Source organism: Limulus polyphemus, unplaced genomic scaffold, assembly GCF_000517525.1.
Source record: "Limulus polyphemus unplaced genomic scaffold, Limulus_polyphemus-2.1.2 Scaffold577, whole genome shotgun sequence".
NCBI lineage: Eukaryota > Metazoa > Arthropoda > Merostomata > Xiphosura > Limulidae > Limulus > Limulus polyphemus.
Genome location: NW_013666187.1, coordinates 352,215 through 363,324, shown reverse-complemented (window position 1 = coordinate 363,324; position 11,110 = coordinate 352,215). Strand labels below are relative to the sequence as shown.

Sequence of the window (11,110 nt, the reverse complement as noted above, 5' to 3'; positions counted from 1 at the left end):
GCTTTGCGCGAAATTCAAAAACAAACAAACAAACTGATGGGTCGTGGATTCGGCTAAACTAGTTTACTGCAGACGGAGTAGCCACCAAAAAATACATTGCGCATCTACGTCATTCATTCACAAATAATTTCTTCTTCACTGAAATTACCCCTGGTGATAAAATGAAAAAAATTACAAGGAAATACACACACATTAGTCGCAAAGAGATATCGTTTCCAATACATTTTGGAGAGGAAAATAGAGTTCTCCATCACCAACGAATAAATTATTGACCATTTTAATTAGACAAATTACTTGATAAATTCCCAGTTGAAACTTTTTGATGAAGCAAACTACAAGTTTCGTATAAAGTCATTAGTATTGATGTGACTCTATAGTCTAATTAACTAAAGTACATTTTGTAAACACAGTATATATATATAATGCATATATTTCAAAGCATAAGAAAACATTTATTTATTTGTTTTAAGTTTTTTATTCGTGATTCTTTATTATTTCTTGCGAATCTGATGAAAATGGTTGTTATAAAACCTGTAACTTGAAAACTTTATTAAATATGAAATTAAATTTACGTACAAAAAAGGTAAATATTTGCTTGAGACTTCTAATTTCCTTGAGTTTTGATTGATATTTTGTTTTAAGCAATCTATAAGAACATGGAAAACGTGTTTTACTCCATTATTAACTACACATAGTCTTTACGTCAGTAAAAACAGCTTTAACAGTTGAAAATTCAGTGATTATTTTGGACTTAATAAAGATTTAAAGTGTTTCTTTTATTTATTCAGAACTTAAGAAAGATTTAAAGTGTTTCTTTTATTTCATGTTCAGATACGTGGCTGTGCGGTCTTGTTAAATCAAAACACAATAAAAGATCAAACAGAAAATTTAGTTAGAATAGTTTTATTAAACAGAGAGAAAAAGAAGATGGAATTTCTAAAGAACATCCAGAAAAATCTAATAAAATAGAGATTTACGAAAGTTACATCCAACTAACAGGTAAAGGCTTAACGGTTTGATATGACAAAACTTCAGAACTAAAAACAACTTCCAACAATCTCCATCTGGACCAGTTAGAGATGTTTTCTCTCCTTAACTGTAAACGCTCATACCTATAGAAAAGTAAAACATTAGACAAACCTTAGAGTTTCAACCTTTTCGAGGATATTTAGTTTAGATGTATTTTCTACGAAATTATGCAGTGAAAGAGGGATTAGATCAAAAGAATTGAACTATTCTTTACGCTGAAAATTTGCGTACAAAAAATATATTTGCGATGAAGAACCAAGCAATTTAACCAAACTTCAACTTACTTAAATTTGTATTTTAATAATTTTAAAAATTTAATTTTTTAAATAATTTTTAATTTGTATTTTAATTTGGATAAATACATAAATCATGTATTTTAACCTTCTTTCTACTGAGGATAATTATTTTATACTAGTGTTTTTTTTTCTTTAAATAACCAATAATAAATACACGAATTTCTCAGCAACGTGGTCTTTCCTACCATACTATCTAGTTGGACCCTTCATTTCATTTCACATTTTCTAAACTCACAAGCTTTTCAATTATTAAACAAATTGTTACTTCGAGCGATTTACTCAAAAATTCCATTGTAATTTTAAAAAATTGTTGTTTTAATCAGTTGCGCAACAAAAGGTATATTTTTTAAATGACAATAGCTTCATATTATTTTTCAGGGAATTTTTACTCACCTCTTTAATCAGATTCAGGAGGAACTATTACGATACCACAGATCTGAAAAATAAAGATAACATTTTTGTTCCAATTCTCCAATGAACTATAAAAGCAACTGGATAAATATTCACATTAATTATAAAAGTAAGCGAACCAGGATAGAGAAATAAATAAATAAATGGTAAATAGATGAATAGTTAAACCTTACAATGTAAAGAAAACCGAGCCAGAAAGTGTTCTGAGAAAATTATGGAAACATTTCCATATGTTTTTATTCATTTAATCCGTTTGCAAATCATCATTAATCGCTTAAATCATTGTCAACAATGCTATTGTTTGTTTGTTTATTGTTAAGCACAAAGCTACCCAATGGGCTTTCTGTGCTGTGGTCACCACGGGTATCGAAACCCGTTTTTCAGCGTTATAAGCCTCCAGACTTACCGCTTAGTCACTGGGAGCATCCTGCTGTGCCACTGGGGGTGTCAGGATAATAAATTATAAGTTTTGTTGCCTGCAGAGATCCCGCTTTGCCACTGGGGGCGTCAGGATAATAAATTATAAGTTTTGTTTTCTGCAGAGATCCCGCTTTGCCACTGGGGGCGTCAGGATAATAAATTATATGTTTTGTTGTCTGCAGACATCCCGCTGTGCCACTAAGGGCATTAGGATAATAGATTAGAAGTTTGTTGTCTGCAGACATCCCGCTGTGCCACTAAGGGCGTCAGGATAATATATTATAAGTTTTGTTGTCTGCAGACATCCCGCTGTGCTACTGGGGGCGTCAGGATAATAAATTATAAGTTTTGTTTTCTGCAGAGATCCCGCTGTGCCACTGGGGGCGTCAGGATAATAAATTATAAGTTTTGTTTGTTTTGATATAAAAAATGTAGTTTTTCAGCAGCCGTTCTACTTACCGTGGAAATTTCCAAATCCATACAGGCTTGATATAATTGGACCTGAAACAAACAAAAGAATGTTTATAGCTTACAAATCTAGCGAAGATCCTTTCGAAATTTTAAACGAACGTAAATATTGTCGTTGAAGCCGAGGGACAGGAAACATTAGTTATTAGAAAATATTTATCGTAATATAACCACTATTAATATTACCACACATTAGAGATTGTCTGATCGCTTCTGCAATTATTTTACAGCTACTTTAAGTTAGTTTAAAACTTGTTTGAACGAATTTGGTCAATTTATGCAACAAATATTGCAAAACATACCTGGCCAATAAAGTCTTCTGCGAACTTCTCCTCCTGTGTGGTGTAGAAAATAAAAACATATTATTTTCCCATCAGCCTATAATTATTGTTATTAGAAATAAGAGCTTTAGAAAATATTCGAATGCCTTCAGTTGGTATATTTACATATTCGGTGTAGTTGTGCATCTAAAATGATTCCCAAGATTTAACGAGAAAGTAAAACTTGCTAAACTACACTAACTTTTGCTTATCGTAACACCAAGAGCCTAGTGTGAAGACCATAAAATCTCTCGAGATGTGAAGAACTAACGTAATGTGATTCTTCTTCGAGCATGAAACGCTGGTAATCAAAGACAGAAGAAACAAGCTGTATCTAACAAAACAAACTGAGTAAGCGATCATAAAAGTCATTATAAAAAAGTAAAATAATATTTTGTTTGGGCTGAGGAATCAATTATTGCAGCTTTTAACTCTCTGAGATTGCGCATCAACCGTAAATAATATCGTGAAATCACTTGCAACTAACAAACAATTGTTTGGGCTGAGGAATCAATTATTGCAGCTTTTAACTCTCTGAGATTGCGCATCAACCGTAAATAATATCGTGAAATCACTTGCAACTAACAAACAATTTAAATGATACTTACAGCCTTGGATTTGCACTCTCCATGTTTCACTTTGATTTTGTCGAGGATCTGCAAATTTTTAAATGCTTATTAATAATATCAATAAATATAATGATTGAAAAAAGCTTCAAAACTGAAATCTATTTTTTTTTCGTATATACTTTACTAGTAATTCAAAAATAATGATAAAGTTAGTGGTGATTGGCAAAGTAATACCAATATTTTGAGAGATAATGCTTGCAGTAATGACAGTTAAAATATCCTAATGAAACAAAAATGAATTATAAAGTTAAACTTATGAAGAACGTTAATTAAAGTAATAACCCTTCTTTTGGTGTAAAAACAAAACAAAACAAAAGCACTAGTGTCTTAAATGAGAAGCACTTTCTAATTTCACCAAAATTCATTTCTTTAAAACCGCAAGGAACGAGTAGATGTGATTAGACTATTGCCTTAAGATATGTGTGTGAATATTCAGTACACATAAATAAATGATTACCTCAGCATCCAGCCCCTTCTCTTTTATCTCTGCTACTGCTCTGTCAAACTTGTATTTTCCATTTTCGTCAAACTAGAACAGAATGAGCATTAATGTGACACACTTCATCAGGGGACGTCATCTATTTAACTTGATTAGTATATATTTTACCCCAGTTTGATCGGGTTTAACTTTAATGGTAACCATATTCCGTTTACACAATTTTTGTCTAGAAAATACTTTTCAATACACTCCTCAAGTAAGATTCAAGTTTCTTCATTTTTTACACTCAAACAGTCGGTTGCAACTGATGTGATAAGTCATAATTTTTTGTCTAGAAAATATTTATCAATGCAGATCCATGACGATATTAAATAATGAAGGAAAAAGGAAATCCCTTATATACAATAGTTATCTTACAAGTTAACATTACATTAAACGTTAAATGAAGTTAAGATAGCCTTCATATCAATATTATATCAAAATACTTCTTTTAACCATATAATTTCAAACAATATATCATTGAACAGAAACAACTGACTGGGATAGGTTTTGTTAAATTATCAAAATGTGATTTAATTTTCAAGAGCGTATGAGTGTACACAAATAATAAAATGACCAAATATACTTTCCTTTGAGGAGTCGCGTGATTTATAAGGCTTTTATAAAACATATATAATTGTATTTTCATATTTCCTTATCCTCATATCTGTTCTTCGTCTATCAACAGGAAGTTTTGGATCAACATCGTTCTGACATCACAACTTGTGCTCTCAAAGCTGAAGGATGGGTAAGAACGTTCATCATTACTTCTGTAATTTCATCTCTAAATATTCAAGATCGTGCGTAAAACCTCTTCAGGCTGATTTCTGTTCTAATTCTTTAGTGTAAACGTACATCATTCGGACGTCTGTCCTTATCACATTAACTGTGTTTATTTTGTTTGAGTGTAAAATAATGAAGAAACTTGAGTCTTACTTGAGGAGTGTATTGAAAAGTATTTTCTAGACAAATATTGTGCCTTATCACATTAACTGTGTTTATTTTGTTTGAGTGTAAAATAATGAAGAAACTTGAGTCTTACTTGAGGAGTGTATTGAAAAGTATTTCCTAGACAAAAATTGTGCCTTATCACATTAACTGTGCTTATTTTCTTTGAGTGTAAAATAATAAAGAAACATGAGTCTTACTTGAGGAGTGTCTTCAGGTTTAGGTGGAGGGTTTTCCTGGAGACATTGACTTATCACCTTTTGCTTGGTTTCCTGAAGATACAAATCAAAGTGAAAATGTCGCTTTTCATAAGCAGCTTGCTGTCAGAAGCTTCAATACATTAATTGTAAAAAGCTTTTGAAATTTTATGAGTAGAAGAAATATCAAATTATTATCTCAATTATTAAACTACTCACAAACAATCTGTAATCAGAAAAGAAGAAACATTATACCTTCCACGTGTTTAATTGTCTTAATAATTGTTTAATTCTAAAACCGATGTTTGAGAATACTAACTGTATAAGAAATACATACATGTATTTACGTTTTTTTAAATTATAATTTGTAATTAAGAAGACATTTACGATATAAAATTATGGTGTGTCTTTATTTTAAAATCCCTGAATTTTCTTTTTACAAAATATTCCTGTACTTATTCCTTAACTGATTTAATTGTTGAGAAAATTAATAAATCTATGTATATAAATAAATAAATATATGTAAATAACAATAAAATTTCTGATAAAAAAAAGTTTACAAATTTTCAAACCTTTTGTCGAATGTCAAATTATTGACATATTTTTGATAATTCTAATTATTTTCTTGGTAGTTAACAGATATTTTCAACTGAAGATTAACAGATATTTTCAACTGAAGATATTAAAATCACCTTTTCTTGAGTTGATGGTTCTAGCTGCGAGCATTTACCCCAGTTGATTTGCTGAAAATAACAAGACAAAAAATAAAATTTCTTTATTTCTGAACATGAAATTTTAAATGTGAAGAGTACGATGAATTTCATAACAAACTATTTTATCGTACAGTTTTAGATCATGTAAAAAACAAAGACTTTTACTTGATAAGCTATTTCTTAATTAACACGTTATAAAAAATAATATATTGTGTTTTGTAGTGATTGTAATTTAGTAGGTTAATATAAACGCGTTCGAACTTAAATTAACTCCATAAAACGTCTTATTTTCGATCTTACACACGTTAGCTATAAAAAAAAACGACTGAATAATATAACCCAAAACTGATAGTGTAGGACACCTTGCGTATTAAGGTAAAATACGAAACGATTGCGTTATGTCGAACACAATACATGATTTTACCACTTAGGCTAAAATTTATGTCCGAGCATGCTGTCAAGGTTAATTTCAATTCAGAATGGAAATAACAAGTCGAAAAAAAATTAAATATTTTTGAGCATGAAATGTGAAACGTGAAGACTTTCAGAATAGTTATTTTTACCGTAACGTTTTAGACCATGTAAGGAACAAAGACTTTTTTTTTAATTTGTGAAATTAAACTAATTTTGAAATTAACGCCTCACAAAAATTGATAATCAGAAGTAGTTTTTGTAGCGGTTGTAAGATGATAGGTAAATATAAATGCGTTCGAATTTAACTAACTTTATAAAACTCTAAAATGTCTTATTTTCAAACTTGCACATATCAAATATATATAAAAAAAACAACTAAATATGTAAAACCCAAACTGATTGTCTCGGAAATCTTGCGTGTTAAGATAAAATATCAAGCGTTTGCGTTATATCAAACCCTTTTAGAGAAAACGTGCTATTCTTTATATAAAAAAGAACACATATTTGAGGAAAAGTTTGTTTTTTATCAATCTAGTATTATGACTTTTGTTGTATCTCGAGAGAATTAGTGGAGAAACTGTAACCAGTGGGATCAGATATATGTAACATCAATAGAGAAAAAGAGAACCATTTCAAACAGTTAGAGTTCTTCAAAGTAGGTCAATTCGTACATACTTCCAAAAAAAACAACAAAAAAACACACACATAAGCTTCGAGTTTTGGAAGAAATTTCCGAAAGCGTAAGCAGCTATTAAACCTGTTCAACCTGTTTCCTTAACTCTAGAACAAGTTCTGAATCTTATCAAAAATTATTTAGCGTTTGTAACGTAGCTTTGTCATTGACACCTATCGCAATAGGTTGAAAACGTCGTAGACTGATTTCTTCAGAAGAACTGGCTGGCCTGCTGGTTAGAGGGATCGACTCGTAATCGGGTCAAGAGATCGAAACCTTTCGTCGAAATTGCTCACTTTTTAAGCCACATGGATGTTATAATGTGGTGGTCAGTCCCACTATTCTTTTGTCAAGAGCAGTCCGAGAATTAGTGGTGTGTGGTGTTGACTAGCTGGGTTATCTCTTGTCTATTGTTTCAAACGCAACCTTAGGGACAGCTAACGCCTATAGCCCTTCAGTAACTTTGTACAAAAGTCAGGGTATATGGTTTCACTATAACACGTGTGAAAGAATGGAATTTCTCGGAAAGCCACTGGCTGACTCATCAACTGCTATAATTCATGAAACACTTTGTTGAGTTAGCTATAATGACAGGTTAATTTTTTTTATTCGCTCTAAGTACATGGATTGGTCTGATCGGAAGTCAATATGAACATGCGCCTTCGATGGTGTACTGTTTGGATATATGCACATTTAATACGTGGTATCCTAACTAGTTCAGACATTATAAAAATGCAGCTACATACAATGTGACCGAAAATTATATTAACAAACATGTTCATATATTTTTCAGAAACAAAAGTTTGGACATTTGCTAGAATTTCATGAGACCAAAGGAGGTAGATTGCATCATGCGTTGAATATCTGTTAGCTCGACTTGGGCTGAGCAGGAGCTCAACAGAATCAGAAATACATTGTTAAGATTCATAGGAGATTTATGATAAACATTGATCTATACAATGGTGGATAAAAGAAACACGTCTTTCAAGCATGATTTCAAACAGCAACATTTTTAGAATGAAAAAAGAAATACTTTTATGAAGAACAATGAACCAATTGAGATTAGCTTCGATCGTTAACTACGTAAAAACGTCTTCGAAACGCAGCGTAAACATTATACTAGCAAGTCTTTATAAAACACATTAAATATAAACATATTTAGCATGCACTTCTGAAAGCAATTTTTTTCTTTTAACTTATTAACATATAATTTACATTTTATTATTAAAAACACTTAATTATTTTTTAAGACAATGTAGCATACAAATTTGATGACGGGGACTCTACTTTTTTAAAAACACAGTTTGGAGACGGCTTGGATGAGAAATGAACTTTATTAGAAGTGTACAACGTTAGAAACTTTATTAGAAGTGTACAACGTTAGCAACTTTATTAGAAGTGTACAACGTTAGAAACTTTATTAGAAGTGTACAACGTTAGAAACTTTATTAGAAGTGTACAACGTTAGAAACGTTATTAGAAGTGTACAACATTAGAAACTTTATTAGAAGTGTACAACGTTAGAAACTTTATTAGAAGTGTACAACGTTAGAAACTTTATTAGAAGTGTACAACGTTAGAAACTTTATTAGAAGTGTACAACGTTAGCAACTTTATTAGAAGTGTACTTTATTACAAGTTTCTTTCATTACCCAATCAAACCATCTTCAAACTTTAATCTAACAAATGCTTTCAAACATTTAGAATATGGTATCAAAATTGATTAATAACAATGTTAATATGATCGCTAAGTACCTATATTTCATAATTGAATTATATTATTAAATAAAGAAGAATTATGTACGTAGAAGAAGTAGCGAGCTAGAAATTACTCGATTTTAAAGAACATTTCAAAGAACTTACAGGAGGAGCAGGATTGCCTTCCTGAGGAGCAGCACTAACGACTACCAAGGCACAAGCCACCAAAGCTAAGCGGGAAATTGACATCTTCTTTATCTCTTTAGGACTGGAGTTACCACGATGATCCTGATGCTAGTCCGAGATGACAGGAATTTATATACGTTCTACAGCCAATCACAACTCGTCTCACTCTGTCACGAGGCAGCAGTCGACATGACGTAACAATAGAAGGTGAAAGTAGCGAATTAGAATGTAACAAGCCTATGTTTATCCGTATAATAATTAATTAAGAATCGAATATTTCGTAATCAAATCGTCATTATTCCTTGTAATTGGTTGTGTAACACTCACGTTAAAATGTGATTCATCAAGTGAAAATATTGCATTTGAAATATTGAAGTAACTTAGAAGAAATTTACATAATTATATAACGCACTTAAAGAATACAAAAAACGATGTACTAACTGAACACTAACATGATAGATTATTTGTTATATACATATATAATATCGATATACAAGTTACATTATTTGATAAAATACCAGTGATTTATGATATATATGTTAAATGTGCCTTCAAGAATAAAATGTCGAGAAAATGAAAACGTTTTTTAATACAAAATATATGTATGTTTTATTGCTGTTGGTTCCAGTTTTGTTCTGCTCTTGGTGATCACTGACTGGAAAGTCACCCGGTGAGTTTGTACAAAGTTTATAGACCTAAACGCAAAAATCCGGGGTTCGATTCCGCGCGGTGGGCAGAGTGCAGATAGTCTATTGTGTAGCTTTGCACTAAAAAAAAACAACTACAACTGACTGGACATTGGTTATTTGTCTTTACATGTTGAATTCTTGATTGGATGTTGATATTTTAGTTTTCTGCTCATTAATCATATTTACTTGAACGTTACTGATATTTTGTTTCTGCTCATATTGAAAATCTGGATGTTGATATTTTAGTTTTCTGCTCATTAATCATATTTACTTGAACGTTACTGATATTTTGTTTCTGCTCATATTGAAAATCTGGATGTTGATATTCAAGTTGAGTGCTTCATAAACGTTGTTGCTTTTACCTGCTGCTTAAGTGAACTACTGTGTTAACTGTTTAAGATTTTGTGTTTCGTTCAAGTCAAATACATATCAAATGGTGTTGCTAATGTCTCATGCTCATGCTGAATATTTAACTTTCTTTGTCTTCTGCCCAAGTCTAATACTTGCCTGAGTACGGTTGTTCTTGACTTCTTAACATATTCAATCAACCTAAGTTAAAGTGTATGTTTTGTGTTCAGTTCATGACCTCCAATTAACTGAATACTACTAATCTTGTCTACTGTTCACCAAAAGTACTGCTCTTGTTTTTCACTCATTCACCACATTTATTTGAGCGCTGTTGTCTTAAATTTATTCCAAATTAACACTTATTTATTTTTCTACTGATGTCCCTGATAACACTGAAAACTTGCCCGATTGTCCCTTTTCCTACAACGCTTCTGTGAATATTGCTTCATTTGTTTTTGTATAAGCTGAGTGTAGTCTTGAATGTGTTGTTCTTGCTGTTGCTGCTATTAAACAGTTACCCTAATGGCGCTCCTTTTGTATTCTGCTCACGCTGACCACTTATTTGAACTTTCATTTTCTGCTGGTGTTGAAAACTTAAAAGTTTATTAAAAAAAATAAGTTGCACGTAAGATGAAAATATATTTCTGCTTTCATTTTTTCATCTGAGTATTTAATAGCATGTTGCTCAATTTTTTCTTTTCTTGCTGGAAAAATATTTTATTTTTTTGGCGCCATTTTGTTTATTTAAGATGAGCATTTGCCTCAGTGTTTCTTCTTAATGTTTTCTTCATATTAAAACAATGCTTAAATAAGGTTGGTTCTGACCTTTTATTATACTAAACACTGTTCTATTCGTCTCTATTGCTTACCTATAAATGTCGATTTAACAGCGATGGTACTCGATTGATGAACAAATGCATTTTGGTCATTATAAATGTTTTTGTTTTATAACATTGAATGCTCAAATCAGCTAAACTGTTTACTGTGCTAAACTTTAGTTTTCATTATGTAGGTAGCCTGCTTTGACCAGATGTTTGTGATAGTTTTTACTTTGCTTACTGATTACACTAACTTTTACTTAAATGTTGCTTTTATTTTCTGCTTATGTTGAACACTCTTTTGTATGCTACTGGTTTTGTTGTCTGCTCAAGTAGGATATTGCTGCTTTAGTCATCTGTCGAAAATAACACACA

The 11,110-nt window shown here is 31.2% G+C and overlaps 2 long non-coding RNA genes across 2 annotated transcripts; both read right to left on the bottom strand.

Annotated features, from left to right (window-relative positions):
* Positions 1–887: 887 nt before the first annotated feature.
* LOC111085725 lies at positions 888–4,114 on the bottom strand. Its single transcript, XR_002610538.1, has 6 exons — positions 4,031–4,114; positions 3,553–3,600; positions 2,927–2,959; positions 2,616–2,657; positions 1,719–1,761; positions 888–1,112 (listed from the first exon to the last, which is right to left on the bottom strand). It is a non-coding gene; the product is annotated as an uncharacterized LOC111085725 (long non-coding RNA).
* Positions 4,115–5,193: 1,079 nt separating this feature from the next.
* LOC106459218 lies at positions 5,194–8,985 on the bottom strand. The gene is made up of 3 exons (XR_001290817.2): positions 8,860–8,985; positions 5,889–5,939; positions 5,194–5,271 (listed from the first exon to the last, which is right to left on the bottom strand). It is a non-coding gene; the product is annotated as an uncharacterized LOC106459218 (long non-coding RNA).
* Between the last annotated feature and the right edge of the window lie 2,125 nt (positions 8,986–11,110).